This window comes from Apium graveolens, chromosome 7 (assembly GCF_009905375.1).
Source record: "Apium graveolens cultivar Ventura chromosome 7, ASM990537v1, whole genome shotgun sequence".
NCBI lineage: Eukaryota > Viridiplantae > Streptophyta > Magnoliopsida > Apiales > Apiaceae > Apium > Apium graveolens.
In genome coordinates, this window is record NC_133653.1 from 2,945,337 (window position 1) to 2,962,934 (window position 17,598).

At 38.4% G+C, this 17,598-nt stretch overlaps 1 non-coding gene across 1 annotated transcript; it reads right to left on the minus strand.

Moving 5' to 3' along the window:
- Positions 1-1,107: 1,107 nt before the first annotated feature.
- On the minus strand, positions 1,108-1,214 carry LOC141675651 (small nucleolar RNA R71). Its single transcript, XR_012556293.1, has one exon. It is a non-coding gene; the product is annotated as a small nucleolar RNA R71 (small nucleolar RNA).
- Between the last annotated feature and the right edge of the window lie 16,384 nt (positions 1,215-17,598).

Below are 17,598 nucleotides of genomic sequence, written 5' to 3' on the forward strand. Positions count from 1 at the left end.
AGACATATAGGAACTCAACATAATTGATGACTATTCAATGTCTATCTTAATTGTGGATGTTTGGTAGAATGGTATTAGTACAATGAAAGTTGGCTTTTATCAGTTTTGTGTTATTCGATTAATATCATCACTGTCACATGCTAAAGGTAATAACTATGGCTATAGAAGGAAGTAATAATGAAGTTGTGATCTCATGAGTATTTTATTATTGATAAATTACAGTGTTAGTTAAGTGGTTAATTAAGTAGTTAATTATAGTTAATATTTAATCAACAATTTTAAGTGTTATTATCTTAACATTGAGAAGTAATCATACATTGGTGAGTGAGTTAAATTAGACAATAACTTAGTCTGAGTCTCTGAGGGAACGAACTAGAAGTATTCTATATTACTTGCGAACGCGTATACTTGCGTGAATATTAGTGCGTGATTTCGCCCTAACAAGTTTTTGGCGCCGCTGCCGGGGACTCGGCGTAGTTGTTTAGTTTATGTACTTACCATCATTGGTCATTAGGACTCAGTGATTAGGACGTAGTAGTTAATTACTCTTTTCGGTTGTGTTTCAGGTACTTTAGTGCGTTTATGCAAACTCGTTCTCGTGCTCGCAAGAGGACCTTAGATACAGCTGAGGAGAAAGACGAAGTTCTTGATACACCGGAGAAGTTAGATTTTGAGGATTCGGATTCAGGAACTGAGCAGAAAGAACCAGTAAACATGGGAGATCATATTGTTCAAGCTGATCCAGCTCTTATGGATTTTTCTCGGCCTAAAATTGATGACATTCAGTCAAGCATCCTTCATCCGGCTATTCAAGCTAACACCTTTGAAATCAAGCCGGGCACTATTCAGATGGTGCAGAATTCTGTTTCTTTTGGAGGAGCGGCAACTGAAGACCCCAACATGCACATAAGGAATTTTGTCGAGATCTGCAGCACTTTTAAGTATAATGGCGTGACTGATGAGGCTATCAAGTTGAGGCTTTTCCCATTCTCACTGAGGGATAAGGCTAAAGACTGGTTACATTCTGAACCAGCTGGGTCAATCACTACGTGGCAAGATCTTGCGCAAAAGTTTCTGGTGAAGTTTTATCCAATGGCAAAGACTGCTGCTATGAGGAGTGCTCTCACTCAGTTTGCGCAGCAACCTACAGAATCTATGTGCGAGGCTTGGGAACGCTACAAGGAAATGTTGAGAAAATGTCCACATCATGGAATGCCGGATTGGATGGTAATCACTGGTTTTTATAATGGTTTGGGGGCTCAATCTCGGCCCATGCTCGATGCAGCAGCTGGAGGCGCCTTATGGGCTAAAAGCTATACTGAGGCGTACAATCTTATTGAGACGATGGCTGCAAATGAGCATCAAAACCCAACTCAGAGGATGACATCAGGCAAGGTAGCAGGTATTCTGGAAGTTGATGCAGCCACCGCTATTGCAGCCCAGCTCCAAGCGCTATCAATGAAGGTTGATTCTTTGGCTACGTATGGAGTTAATCAAATAGCTATGGTTTGTGAGCTTTGTGCAGGTTCTCATGCTACGGATCAGTGTTCTCTTGTCAACAAATCTGTTCAGTATGTGAATAATTATCAGCGACAACAGCAGCCTGTGCCAGCAACCTATCATCCTAACAACAGAAATCATCCAAATTTCAGCCGGGGAAATAATCAGAATGCTATTCAGCCACCATATCAGCAAGGAGTGAGTAAACAGTTTAACCCACCTGGATTCCAGCAACCACAGCAGTATGCTACAAGACAATCATATCCTCAACAGGGAAGTGCAACTGCACCTACTAGTGCTGATTTTGAGGAACTTAAGCTTGTTGTGCAAGAGTCAGGCGGTTTCTATCAAGACCTTGGAAAATCAAATCGGTCAATTAGCCAATGCAGTGCTCAATCGTCAACCTGGCACTCTTCCCAGTGACACGGAAGTACCAGGCAGGAAGGAAGCTAAAGAGCAAGTCAAGGCTATTACCTTAAGGTCTGGAAAAGTAGCTGATGCTGAAAAGGCAAAAGAAGTCGAAGCTGAAGTTCGAGATGAAGAATCTAAGCAAAGGGAGAAAGCGGCGGAACCAAGGAAGACTACTGTTGAACACACTCTGCCTGAGGCTAATACAGGGGAGAAACAGCTCTATCCTCCACCACCTTTTCCTAAGAGATTGCAGCAACAAAAGCTGGATAAACAGTTCGGGAAGTTTCTGGAGGTGTTCAAGAAACTTCACATCAATATACCTTTCGCTGAGGCTCTGGAACAAATGCCTAGTTATGCGAAGTTTATGAAGACTATTCTTTCAAGGAAGGTGAAACTGGATGACCTTGAAACCGTTGCTCTCACGGAAGAATGCAGCGCGGTTCTGCAACAAAAGTTACCACCAAAACTGAAAGATCCAGGAAGCTTCACCATTCCTTGCACCATTGGCAATCTAACTTTTGACAAGTGCCTTTGTGATTTGGGAGCAAGCATTAATCTGATGCCGTTGTCGATCTTTAAAAAGCTGGATCTACCTGATCCAAAACCCACATACATGTCGCTACAATTGGCGGACCGTTCCATTACTTACCCAAGGGGCATAGTTGAGGATGTGCTCGTCAAGGTGGATAAGCTCTTCTTTCCTGCTGATTTTGTTATTCTGGATTTTGAGGAAGATAAAAAGATTCCCATAATCTTGGGGAGGCCTTTCTTGGCAACTGGCCGTACCTTGATAGATGTGCAAAAAGGAGAACTTACTATGCGGGTTCAAGATCAGGATGTGACTTCAACATATTCAAGGCAATGAAATTCCCTACAGAAGATGAAGAGTGCTTAAAAGTGGATGTGATTGATTCTGCGGTTACTTCGGAACTCGATCACATGCTAATGTCTGATGCATTGGAAAAGGCCTTAGTGGGGGAATTTGACAGTGATGATGAAGATAGCAACGAGCAATTACAAAATCTGAACGCTTCTCCCTGGAAGCGAAAGCTAGATATACCATTTGAATCTCTTGATACTTCTGACCTCAAGAACGCTGAAGGGAAGCTCAAACCATCAATAGAGGAAGCGCCTACCTTAGAGCTTAAACCATTACCTGAACACTTGAGGTATGCCTTTTTAGGTGATTCATCTACGTTACCTGTTATTATTTCAGCTGACCTTTCAGGTAGTGAGGAAGACAAGCTCTTAAGGATTTTGAGAGAATTCAAATCGGCTATAGGATGGACTATAGCAGACATCAAGGGGATAAGTCCCTCATATTGTATGCATAAAATTCTGTTAGAGGAAGGTAGTAAGCCAACTGTGGAACAGCAGCGAAGACTGAACCCAATCATGAAGGAGGTGGTGAAGAAAGAAATTCTGAAATGGCTAGATGCAGGCATCATTTATCCTATTTCTGACAGCTCGTGGGTGAGCCCTGTACAATGTGTTCCTAAGAAGGGAGGTATCACTGAGCTCATCCCTACTCGAACATTTACAGGATGGAGAGTATGCATGGATTATAGAAAATTGAACAAAGCCACAAGAAAGGATCACTTCCCTCTCCCATTCATTGATCAAATGCTGGACAGATTGGCGGGACATGAGTATTTTTGTCTTCTGGATGGGTATTCCGGGTATAATCAGATTTGTATTGCACCAGAGGATCAGGAAAAGACTACCTTCACTTGTCCATTTGGCACATTTGCTTTTCGTAGAGTTTCGTTTGGGTTATGTGGCGCCCCGGCCACCTTTCAGAGATGTATGATGGCTATATTCTCTGACATGATTGGAAATAACGTCGAAGTGTTCATGGATGACTTCTCCGTCTTTGGACACTCATATGATGAATGCTTGAATAATCTGCGCGCCGTACTCAAAAGATGCGTGGAAACTAATTTGGTGCTTAATTGGGAGAAATGTCATTTTATGGTGCGTGAAGGCATTATCCTTGGGCATAAGGTCTCTAGCAAAGGTCTGGAGGTGGACAAGGCCAAGGTGGGAGTCATTGAAAATCTTCCCCCACCTAATTCAGTGAAAGGAATCCGTAGTTTTCTCGGTCATGCGGGTTTTTATCGGCGATTCATCAAGGACTTTTCAAAGATATCTAAGCCGTTGTGCAATTTACTTGAGAAAGATGTGCCTTTCAAATTTGATGATGAATGTTTGGCAGCATTCGAGACTCTCAAGGAGAGTTTGATCACGGCACCAGTTATTACAGCACCAGATTGGACAGAACCGTTTGAGATGATGTGTGATGCGAGTGACTATACGGTAGGTGCAGTTCTGGGACAACGCAAGAAAAATCTCTTCCATGTGGTCTACTATGCGAGTAAGACTTTAAATGGGGCCCAATTGAACTACACCACTACTGAGAAGGAGCTTTTGGCTATAGTCTTTGGCTTTGAGAAATTTCGATCTTATCTGCTTGGTACGAAAGTGACAGTATTCACTGATCATGCAGTTATTCGCTATCTGGTTTCTAAGAAGGATTCGAAGCCGAGACTCATTCGTTGGGTGCTTTTACTTCAGGAATTTGAGTTAGAGATCAAAGATAGAAAAGGTACCGAGAATCAAGTAGCTGACCATCTCTCTAGGTTGGAGAATCCCGATTCTACTTCACAAGATAGGATGTTAATCAATGAATCTTTTCCGGATGAGCAGTTGTTTGCAATTCAGGAGGAAGAACCATGGTTTGCAGATATTGTAAACTATCTTGTCAGCAATATAATGCCTCCCAATTTGACATCCGCGCAAAAGAAGAAGTTTCTGCATGAGGTGAAGTGGTATATGTGGGATGAACCATATTTGTTTAGACAGGGAGCTGACCAGATCATCAGGAGATGTATCCCGTTCTGTGAGACGGAGGGGATATTACGAGACTGCCATTCCACAGTTTATGGTGGACACTATGGAGGTGAGAAAACGGCAGCTCGTATTCTGCAAGCAAGTTTATTCTGGCCCACCTTGTTCAAGGATGCTCATCAGTTTGTTTTAAGGTGTGATCGTTGCCAAAGAGTGGGAAATTTGTCAAGGAAGGATGAGATGCCATTAAATGTGATGCTTGAAGTCGAGGTCTTTGATGTATGGGGAATCGATTTCATGGGGCCTTTTATCTCGTCTTGCAATAATCAGTACATTTTGCTGGCAGTCGATTATGTCTCAAAATGGGTCGAAGTTAAAGCTTTACCAACAAATGATGCAAAGGCAGTGCTAAATTTTCTTCATAAGCAAATTTTCACAAGGTTTGGAACACCTCGGGTAATCATAAGTGATGAAGGATCGCATTTTTGCAACCGTAAGTTCACTTCTATGATGCAGCGTTATAATGTGAATCATCGAGTAGCTACTGCCTATCATCCGCAAATAAATGGTCAAGCGGAAGTGTCTAACAGAGAGATAAAGCACATTCTAGAGAAGGTTGTTTGTCCATCAAGGAAGGATTGGTCTTTAAAGCTCGATGAAGCTGTTTGGGCTTACAGAACAGCATACAAAACTCCACTTGGGATGTCACCGTTTCAGTTGGTGTACGGTAAGGGATGTCATCTACCGGCGGAGCTTGAGCATAAGGCCTACTGGGCATTGAAGAAATTGAACCTGGATTTAGATGCAGCTGGTAAGAAAAGAATGCTTCAGCTTAATGAACTTGATGAATTTCGACTTCAAGCGTACGAGAATAACAAAATGTATAAGGAAAAGGTGAAAAGGTGGCACGATAGGAAGCTACATCCTAAGTTGTTTGTGCCAGGGCAACAAGTTCTGTTATTCAACTCTCGGCTCCGACTTTTTCCTGGGAAGTTGAAATCAAGGTGGTTTGGACCTTTTATTGTCAAAACTGTGTTTCCACATGGAGCGGTGGAAATTTTTGAGAATGATTCGGACCAAGCATTCAAGGTTAACGGTCAGCGGTTGAAGCACTACTATGGGGACATGGCAAACCGAGAGGTGGTTAGTGCCATTTTGTTGACTACGTGAGAAAGGAACGGAACGTCAAGCTAATGACGAAAAAGAAGCGCTGCGTGGGAGGCAACCCATGAATTGTTGTTACAGGAACCCTTAGAAGTTAATAACCTATCCAAAAACACAAAAAAATCAGAAAACATGGGCTGAAAAAAAAAAATTCCAGAGACCCTCTGCGCGCCCGCGCAGAAATGCTGAGCGGCCGCGCATGGGTCGAGTTCCAGAAATTTTTTTACAGTTCAGAAAAAAAAAAAAAAAACAAAACACAAAAACCCATTACAGCCCATAAACCCACGAATTCTTTTCCCATTACCCCATGATTTTATCCCTCAACCCCACTCCTAATCTAATTTAACCTACTCCACACCCTATATATACATACACATATCCTACATATCTCCCACAACTTCCTACACTTAAACCCTCTCATAAACATCAAAAATCAGTTCTTACACACTTTTATTCATAAATCAATGGCACCCAAGAGAGCACGCACTAATGACAGCAGCAACACAGTTCCTACTGCTGATTCATCAAGGGGTACTGCTGCAAGGCCTCGGTTAACTGACAGAGCCGCGGAGGAGGAGTACACTAGGCTGTTGGGGAAGCCGATTCTGAAGGAGAGGGGGTTTTTACCATCAGGGAGGGATGGTGAGTTGTTGCCCATGATTGCAGAGAAGGGGTGGATAGCTTTTTGTGAGTCACCCGAAGCAGTACCGATGAGTGTTGTTCGCGAGTTCTACGCGAACGCGAAGGCTGAAAAGAATGGGTTTTCTGTAGTTCGGGGGCTGACGGTTGATTATCATCCTGCGGCGATTCGCCGAGTGATTGGACAGCGAGAGAGGAAGCCCGAGGAGGAGAACTGGAATGAAAAGACTGCTGAGGATTTTGACTTGGATTTGATTTGTGCGACTCTCTGTCGACCGGGCACAGTTTGGAACCGCAGTCCAGCCAATAATGAGTATCGTCACTTTCCGGCGATCGCCATGAACAGGTATGCCCGTGCATGGAACGCATTTATATGTGCTAATATTTTGCCTTCTTCACATGCACACGAGGTCACAGTTGAGAGAGCACAGTTGTTGTGGGGAATTCTGAATGAGGAATACTATGTGGACCTTGGTGAGTTTATCTACCAAGGAATTCTGAAGTTTTTGAGGGGAGCAAAGCATATGAACATCCCTTATGCATCCACGGTTACAAAGCTATGCCGTGCAGTAGGAGTGAACTGGCCGGCTCATGAGCAGTTGCAGTTGCCAGCAGCTCCTATAGATTCATGCACTCTGAATGGGATGCAGGAGTGGACCGGTGGTGAGCCTGAGGAGCATGGGCTGGGTTATCGTCTTCCAGGAGGGCGTCCAGCACGAGGTGCTACTATGGCCAGGCCAGGGCGTGGTGAGGCTAGTTCTTCGAGAGCTCAGGAGGGTGCTGGGATGGGTGATGCCCAATATAGGAGGCTTTCACGGCGGATGGATGCCATGTATGAGACGCAGAGCAGGTTTGCTCAGGAGCTCACCCTTGCGTTAGGGACTGCTTTTCGAGGCCTTGGAGCTGATATCCAGTGGCCAGTTTTTGGTGAGGACTCTGCATACTCGCCGCCTGATACTCCACCCACTGAGGGTGATGATGATGATGACTCCGAGTAGGTATATCCTGTGTTCCTTTCTACTACCTTCACTGGGGACAGTGAAGATTTTAAGTTTGGGGGTGGTAGTTAAGGAATATTTTGTGTGTGTCATATAGTTGCATATTCATGATAGTTAGTTCATATAGTTGCATAATTTTTGCCATATAGTTTTTTTTTATATAGCTTTATTTGTTGTCATATCATATAGCTCATATATATACCATGATCCCTTTTGCAATGATTTATCGACTGAATTGTGATATTGATGCGAGTGTAGTGATAGCATTAAAGTGATATTAAGTTGTGTAGGTTGATATGCATGCTAGAAGCACTTGTATTATCACTAAGTCTTAGAGAATGCTGAAGGACTAGATTGTTGTTATGATCTGATTATTTTCGAGGATAATCTATTTATTATGCTTAGAATTTGATAATAGGTTCTTAGTGGTAAAGGCATGAAAAAGAAAAAAAATGGAGTAAAAATGGAATTTGTTGCTAGTTGTGGCTAGGCGTCAAATGGCTAGTAGCCGGCTCGCATGTTATGCGAGTAGTCTAGGGTTGAGCAAGATGGAGCGAAACGCACTTGCTCAGAGTTAAAAAAAAAAAAAAAAAAAATTTGCGTAATTGATCAAGAGTGGGCTCTTTGGTATTCGAGTTATTAAGTTCTTAGGGGACTTTGTGCCTAGTGACCTAAGGCTTTTAGAGTCTGGGATCCGCTAACCTAACGCTCGTTACATGGATACCATTGTATAAGTATTTTGTGGACCTCACTCACTGCACGGTCAAATAAGCATTTGCGTTGTAAATAAAAAGCACGATTCCGTAGTAAGCTCTAAAGTTCTTGTAGTAGTTGTATATCACTTTGTGCCTAGAATTTTTATTCTTTGTATAATCATAGGATTGCCTTGAGGAAAGTCTAGTCATAGTAATTGGTCTAGTTCCGAAGCATATCTGTTAAGCATTTGCACACACCACGTTTCTGGCGGTATGTCCGTTTGCATGAGTTTCTTGATCTTTAGTGTCTAACTGCATTCGTTGAGACGTGATTCTTGTTTCGTTGTAACGTTGGATGCTAGTTTTCTTGCTTTGACTTATTTACTCTTGTGACGTACTCTATTTTAATATAATTAGTTTAGTTGTTATTTTCTTGTGTTCGTTTATCATGATTTCATATGAACCCATGATGGCGATAAGTTCTATTATGGGCTAATCGTGATCGTGGGGTTGCAACGGATTTATTATGGAATTCTTTAGTTAATTGTTTAATACTTTAGTGTGTGATGATTGCATGATATCTAGTATTGGTTGTGCGTATTCGTCTTATGTGCGTCGCGAACATATAAGATAGGGTGTTAATCTCTTGTGAAGCGACAGTGGATCTTGAGATTTAGAACTTGCCATGCTAGCATAGGTTCATGTACGTTGTGCATGATTAGTGGGTAACTCTAACAGTTTTATTTGCCCTATGTAATCAAAAGGAATAACTTGTGCTTAAATCGTTGTGTTGTCAATTTCTGTAGACATATAGGAACTCAACATAATTGATGACTATTCAATGTCTATCTTAATTGTGGATGTTTGGTAGAATGGTATTAGTACAATGAAAGTTGGCTTTTATCAGTTTTGTGTTATTCGATTAATATCATCACTGCCACATGCTAAAGGTAATAACTATGGCTATAGAAGGAAGTAATAATGAAGTTGTGATCTCATGAGTATTTTATTATTGATAAATTACAGTGTTAGTTAAGTGGTTAATTAAGTAGTTAATTATAGTTAATATTTAATCAACAATTTTAAGTGTTATTATCTTAACATTGAGAAGTAATTATACATTGGTGAGTGAGTTAAATTAGACAATAACTTAGTCTGAGTCTCTGAGGGAACGAACTAGAAAGTATTCTATATTACTTGCGAACGCGTATACTTGCGTGAATATTAGTGCGTGATTTCGCCCTAACAATACTCTAGCAAGAAAAGTTCTTGGAGATCATCCACATGAAGAATCTGCCTTAAATTATATCCCCGAATCATTTTACGAATTTCCGGTGTGCAAGAATTTAGCAGCTGACTATATCTTCTAGTGCTTTTCTCTATAATAACTATGCATTTTCTCTACAGAAGGTTCAAGAACTTCTGCTTCTTCCTCCGGGGCAAATGCCATGCAGATGCTAAGTTCCTGAACTGCCTCCTCGTAGTCCCTGGTGCTCATGATTATCAACACCGATGTAATGAAAAAACACATAGCAGATTATGATAGTATGAAGAAACTTTACCTATCAAAATACAACATCATGTCGTTGTCTCTCCTTAAAGCCCAATTATGTGGCTGTAGGATAAACAATTTCTTTGAAGCCATGATAGCCATCTTAGGGAAAGAACGGAGCTTTGCATGCATATTGTTATTCCAGTGCACAACAATTTACACATTCGAGTTTCATACAGTCGCGAAAACTTGTTAGATTTCTAATTAAGATGAACACTATTACATTATAGTTTAATTATAAAGTAATATAGGATTGAATGCTTCACACTTACTCATTTCATACTTTGCATTAATTTGACAAACTTTTTGCAAAGTTTTTCATCTGTAGAGCCAAATATAATATCATCTACATAAATTTGAACAAGTATGCTAGAACCATTACATTTCTAAAGAATAAAGTTTTATCAACAGTACCTCTAGTGAAGTGATTCTTTAAGAGAAATTTTGACAAAGTGTCATACCAGGCCCTAGGTGCTTGCTTCAATCCATAAAGTGCTTTCAGAAGATAGTATACATGTTCATGAAAATTTGGATCCTCAAAACCAGGAGGCTGACTTACATAGACTTTCTCCTCCAAATCTCCATTAAGAAGGCACTTTTGACATCCATTTGATAGACTTTGAAATTGGAATGGGTTGCATAGGCTAGGAAAATTCTGATGGCTTCAAGTCTTGCAACAGGAGCAAAAGTTTCATCAAAATCTATTCTTTCTTGTTGACAGTAGCCCTCAGAAACCAATCTAGCTTTGTTCCTGATGACTATGCCATTTTCATCCATCTTGTTTCTGAATACCCGCTTGGTGTCTATTGAATTCTTCTCTTTAGGCTTGGGTACCAGCTTCCATACATTATTTCTTTCAAATTGGTTTAGCTCTTCCTGCACAGCTAAAACCCAATCAGGATGCAACAGAGCTTCTTCTACCTTCTTTGGTTCCTCCTTTGATAGGAAGCTGTTATACAGACATTCTTCTTGAGTTGCTTTCCTTGTCTGAACTCTAGAAGATGCATCACCAATAATGAGCTCATAAGGGTGATCTCTTGTCCATTTTCTCTGTTGTGGTAGATTACCTCTTGATGAAGAGGTCTCATTGTTGTCTTGATGTGTGACTGAATTTTGTGTGACTGAATTTTGATTAAAAGAAACTCCCCCTGAGTTTATGGATCTTTGACTTAAAGATGGAGTTCTTTCTGTAAGTGATCTGACTTGACTCCCAGCTTCTCTCATTATTCTGACGGATGATGCACTTTGTATCTCGACGGATGAAGCTGATTGTGTACCGACGGATGAAGCATTTTGCAACTCAACAAATGTTGAGTTCTGTGCTTCATTAGTAGTAGATATTTCCACATTATTCTTAGTCACTGTTTCTTGATCACTTTCATCATCATTGTCATCACTAACCATTTCAACATTATCAAATTTGAGACTCTCATGGAAATCTTCATCTTGCATTCCTTCAATCTTTTTATCATCAAACACAACATGTACAGATTCCATTACTATGTTGGTTCTTAGATTGTAGAATCTAAATGCCTTTCCAACAACATATCCAACAAAGATTCCTTCATCTGCCTTGGCATCAAAATTTCCATGTTGATCAGTTTGATTTTTTAAGATATAGCATTTGCATCCAAAGACGTGTAAGAAATTAGAGTTGGTTTCCTATTCTTGAACAATTGGTAGGGTGTCATGCGCTTTGCTTGATTGATCAAAGAGATGTTTTGAGTGTAGCATGCAGTATTCACAGCTTCGGCCTAAAAATATGTTGGCAACTTTGATTCTTCCATCATTGTCCTTGCAGCTTCAATAAGAGATATGTTCATCCTTTCTACCACTCAATTTTGTTGTGGAGTTCTAGCTGCAGAGAACTCATGCATGATCCCATTCTCTTCACAAAATGATCTCATCACAGAATTCTTGAACTCAGTTCCATTGTCACTCCTGATTCTTCTAACTTTGAAGTTAGGATGATTGTTAGCTTGCTTTATGTGATTGATGATGATTTCACTAGCCTCATCTTTGAATTTCAGAAAATATATCCAAGAGAACTTTGAGAAATCATCCACAATTACTAGGCAATATCTTTTCCTTGAGATAGACAATAAATTGACTGGTCCAAATAAATCCATGTGCAACAGTTGCAAAGGTTCTTCAATTGTTGATTCAAACTTCCTGTCTCTTTCTTCCTTTTCATCTTTTGCCCTTGCAATTTTATCATCTCTTTCCTTCACCCATACACAGTATACAACTTTCCAAAACCTTGTGATTGTATCCTTATCCTTCATCAAACTGATCACTCTTTTGAATTCTGTGGTTGAAAGTATGTCCATTAGATTGCTGCCTAGTAGAGTGAAAGAACCATCATCATAATAAATTCCGACTACTATATATGATACAACCCAGAATCTGACTATTTCTTCAGCTAGCTGTTGAAAATATTCTTCATCTGTGAGGCATCAATTTAGTGGCAGAAAGTCAGTTTGATCATAGCAATTCCATAGTGATCTTTCAGTAACTGGTAGTTGCTTTGCTTTTCTCCCAACAGATTTAAAGTGTGTCTTGATTGGAGGTTTATATGAAGATAGGTTTGTGATTTTCTTCAAGCTGGTTTGAGTGGTAGTGATTGGGATTTTGAGAAGTGAATTTGCAGTTGGCTTGTATATAAATTTTGGCTTTGAGGTGAAAGATGGTTGAATGTTTGAGCTAAGAGATTTGGTAGGTTGAGATTGTGTCATTTGAATTTGTAGGGTTTGTTGGTGTGGTCCTGGATTGTCTTCATTCTTTTTCCTCCTTTCATCTCCTCTCTTCTTGTCATCATCCTTCTTCTCATCCTTATTTTTATCCTTGCTGCCAGTTGCTCTTGAAGATTGACTTGGATTTGAGCCATAAGGTTTTTGTTTATCATCATTCTACTCATTATCATTGTTGTCATCTTTTAAGTTGTATTGAGTGGATGACAATATGGTGTCACCATTTACAAGATATCTATCAAGAATCCTGATCATTTCTTCATCTTCAATTTTCTTTTTCTTTTTATATTTCAAATCAGATTGAAGAGTCATGATCAGCCTCATGTTCCCTCTCACACAATTCTTTGGAACATTGAAGAATTTATTTTTCTCGGTCTGTGAGCAGATGTAGGACATCCCTTGCTTGGATATCATTAGGCTTCATAAAAACTGTTATCTGTGCATATTTAAGCTCATGAAGAAGCTGAGTGTCCTCTATGATGACCATATGTACTTTGTCAATCACAACATCTAGCTCATGTGCCCTTAGTGTTCTGAGATTTGACAGAGATACTTGAAGGCATCTATCCACACCACCATGATTTATGTTGACAACAATCCTCTTCTGTAGATAGTTATCAACATTTACAACTACTGCCCTAATGGAGTTGATAGTATTGGCCAATGCTCTTTTGTATGTGACGAAGTTATTTTGAAGAGACATCCCCAGGACTGCAAGAAGTTCACTGAATTCTTGATCTTGATTTGGTCTTTCTGCAGCCTTGATGAGTCTTTCTTTTCCCACATCTTGAAATAGTTGAGTTTTTGAAGAAGTTTGACCAAGTTGAACCGACGTGATAGGCTCTTTAGATTTAGATTTATTAGCATCCTTGGACTGTTGAATCCTAGCTTCAATCTCCCCCTTAGTCTTGGTGACAGACATGAGTAGGGGAGTTGGTAATTTTGGCCTTACATCTTCAGGTAGTGAGGGCAAAAGAATGTTGAGCTTCCCCATAATGGCTCCCAAAGTAACAGAGTTTTGCATTTGGAGATGGTTATGAAAGTCCACCAAGGTTTTGATATCTGTCTGTTGAATCTGCACTGAAGATGTAAGAGCTTGTACTTGTGCACTTAGTGAGTCATTGGATGATTGGAGAGAAGAGGCTTGTTGTTGAAGCTCTTGAACTTGCATTGTTGATGGGGATTGAGATGTGGAGGAAGTAGAAACCCCAAAAGTGTCCTGCACGGCCTTCTTAATTTCATCCATGAGCAAGGCTGAAGGAGTGTATCTGCTAGAGTGCGTTTGATCCAGCTTCAGTCTTGTATCATTGGAATTAATGATATGTTGTTGAACTTGTGAATTTAGGGCCACAAATGAGGTCTTGAGATTCTTGACTTGTCTCCACTCCACTCAGATCATACCTTGACATCTAATCATCCAAAAATAGGGGTACCCAATATATTACAGTATGTCGTAATATATTAACACGCTGGACCGACGCCACGGCCTCCTACGCAACCATCCAATCTATAATATAAGAATTTAGTATAATGAAATTCTTATACAACAATAACTACTATTCCTGTTTATCAGGAATAACCATAAAATTAACTTTAATAATCAAACAGTGCATCTCACTGTCCAACAAACAACCAAGGAATCACTGTTTAGTAACAATAATGGATTCTAGCAGAATAATTACTAGAAGTATTTTTTAACCAGTATCACAATGATAAATTGTATCAAAATAACAGTATATTTTATTTTCACAATATCGATCAGAGATAACCATTTTAATAAATAAAATATTTAACTATTCTGAAAGTAGAAAATCGGAGAAATACTTGCATAATTATAAGCAGTTTGATATGTAAAATATTGAAATATCCTGGAATTAGAATAGTATAGAGAACCTGCCTTTGATTTTTTAGTAGTTAGTCACACTCGCAGCAACGCAATTATCCCAGTCTGGCATCTCAAGACATCATCGTCTTTCATTCCAACAATCCACTGATATGCTGGTCTTGCGATTGTTAGAAGCCGGATATCCAATATCATTCCATTTCATTCTTTCCAATTTCTGGTCCCGATCAACTCTAACGATTCGCATCCATAATTAAAAAATACACTTTAATCGTCTAAATGATAATTACTCGACGAATTACACGTCAAAACCCTATCGTCAACCCATACGATAGCCCACACATAAATAAAACAGTTAAACACAAGAATCTTGACCCATATACACACGTAATTCACATAGCACGTAAACACATAACTCACGTATCCCATAATTCATATCACATATGACTCATTTCGTTAAAAGATTAGACTCGATACGTTTAAAATTGAAATCTGGTCAAAAATATTATTTACCGATCAATAAACGACTCGGAATGATTCGCAAAACAAACGACCTTTTGAAACAAAATAATTTGGGTCTCGAAAGTATTTTTCATAAAAGAAGAATATTTTTCTGAGTCTAGACGCGTTCATTTCGTATTAATCGGACGAACGATCTATTTATTACGAATAAAATAAGAATAAATCAATTATTAATAATATTAGTTGATTTTTAAACAGTCAAATATAATCTTTAAAAGCTCAAAATAATTTTTAGAAATTATTTTGAATTAATTATAAATTATTATATTTTATTTAACTATTTATAAATAAAACTAATTGATTAAAAGAATTAATCAATTAATTAAATCTATAAATAATTAACTAAAATAAATTATAAATAATTTTGGAAATAAAAAAACAATTCAATTAATTATTAAATAATTAACTAAATTAAAATTAGAATTTAAAATGATTTCTATGAATATGAAATGAATTTTGACTTATTTTTTAAAAACAAAACCTGCACTAACAGCTTTTAGAAATTGTATTTGGCTAAAAGGAAATTGAAACCGGGTCAAACATCAGACCTATCGGGTCAAAAAAGAAAAATCGGGTCACCAAGAACCCTAAGAACAAGCTGGAATTTTTGTAGAACCCGACGAGTTCTTCGACTTCCGGCAAACCCCGATTGGCCTCCAACTGATTCATTACCTCCGCTTTACCGTGCTAATTCATTATACGCCTACCCACACTTCCAATAAACCCTGAACTAGTCATACATGACGCCGTATACACCACAGCCGGCGACAATCACCATTAAAGCCGGTCAAATACCGAGCTTTTCCGGCGAGTCGTGTTTTTTCCCGATTCAATACCAAACTCAAACAATAATACCTTAAATTAAAGTTAGTAATCAGTACAATCAACCTATACTCTTATAAACATCGAATCAACATCAAACAATTCACAAATTCGAAAACTACAAATGAAATTGTTCAAATTTACTCCTGATTCCATTTAACTATCAATTAACAACAACAATTATGCAAATCGATTCTAATTAACACCAGGAATCATAATTTATCCTTATAAACATCAAACAATGAATCAATAACATAGTCCGGATCTTTGTCGATTCTGACGAACGAGTCAAAATAGAATACCCGACCTTAAATCGTGATTCCGGTGTCGAATTATTCATCTCAATCCGTGCTTTATCACAGTGCCAGGATCAACACAAACGGATGGATGAATCGATTAGAAATTAAGGTTCTTTGAAATATGTTCTAAGGTTTATCAGATAAGGAAGAAGGAATGTTTATCTGTTTGGTTTTTGATTTTCTAAAAAAAATACAGACAAACTTGATAGTTATTTATACTCGGTAACTTATTCCGATAAATCGCAACGCAACGCAATATCATTTATCTCTTAATTTAAAATCACAAGTCCAAAATAATAATTTACGATAAAATATAATTTATAATTAATTACAAGTTTTATATCAATTTTTTTCGAAAATTACGTACATTGCAAAAATACGAGAATCACTTGAGCCAAAGATAGCCAGCAATGCTTAGCAACACATACAAGAATAGTGACACATATTCAACAAATTTAGTATATTACCTTATGGGCAGGGAACAAGTTGCCTTGTGCATTACGTTTTAGTTATTAATGTTCAGCTTTTCCATCAAAGTTCCAACAACTTTGAGCTCCGCTGTAACCATTATTCTAAAAAGCGGGAATCGGCATTATTCGGTATAGCAATCCTTTAGTGATTAATCAGATAATCGGTGATTAATCGGATTAATTAATCGGAGCATTAATCGAATATATTTAATAAAATATAAAAATAATTAATTTATTAAACTAAATATATAAATTTAAGAAAAAAGTGCAGTGATTAATCGATTATAAAATTGAATCGGCGGAGCATATTGAAATGATTAATCGGGTGATTAATCGATAAAATCGGTGATTTTTAGAACAAAGGCTGTAACATGATACACTTTACAGAAATAACATTATAGAGAAAAGAAGCAGAATCTCGGAAACCAAACTTTTTCAATTTCACCAACTCCTCGCCATATATCTTTAGACAATCTCTTACGACCGTCCATCTACTTGGCATCTTAAACCTCGACTTCGCTTCATTCAACAATTCTTTAAACCCGTCATGCTCCACAATCCTCAAAGGTTGATTGTCTTTTATACACATCAAGGTTTAGTCTCTCTTGATTATTATGATCCTTAAGCGTGTGAAATTTATCATCCTTCGATAATTTCCCTAATTACAATATTTTTTGCAATTTAACAAGATTCATACGCAACGTCGATTTAGGACACACTAATTTCAAGTGACTCATCATAGCGGATGTACCATTTTGGAAAGAATTGCACGCAATTATCACACCACAAAATTGACATTTAGCTTTCTCAAAATCTTTTGGACAACATGTTACAATATCAAAGTAATCCGCGGCTTGTGAATTTTTTTTCCCAATAGTATCACATTTTTTCCCCTTCCCTTTTATCATCTACCAAGTCAACATTTATCTACAAATAAATAAATATAGAGTAGACAACACCATAAATAACTAAATGTAATAGCAAATGATCCAACAAATTAACTTGTTTCTTCTAATATAACACAAACGAAACTGTGTAATTTGTATATCCAACAAATCAATTCATAATATTACACAAATTAAAAAA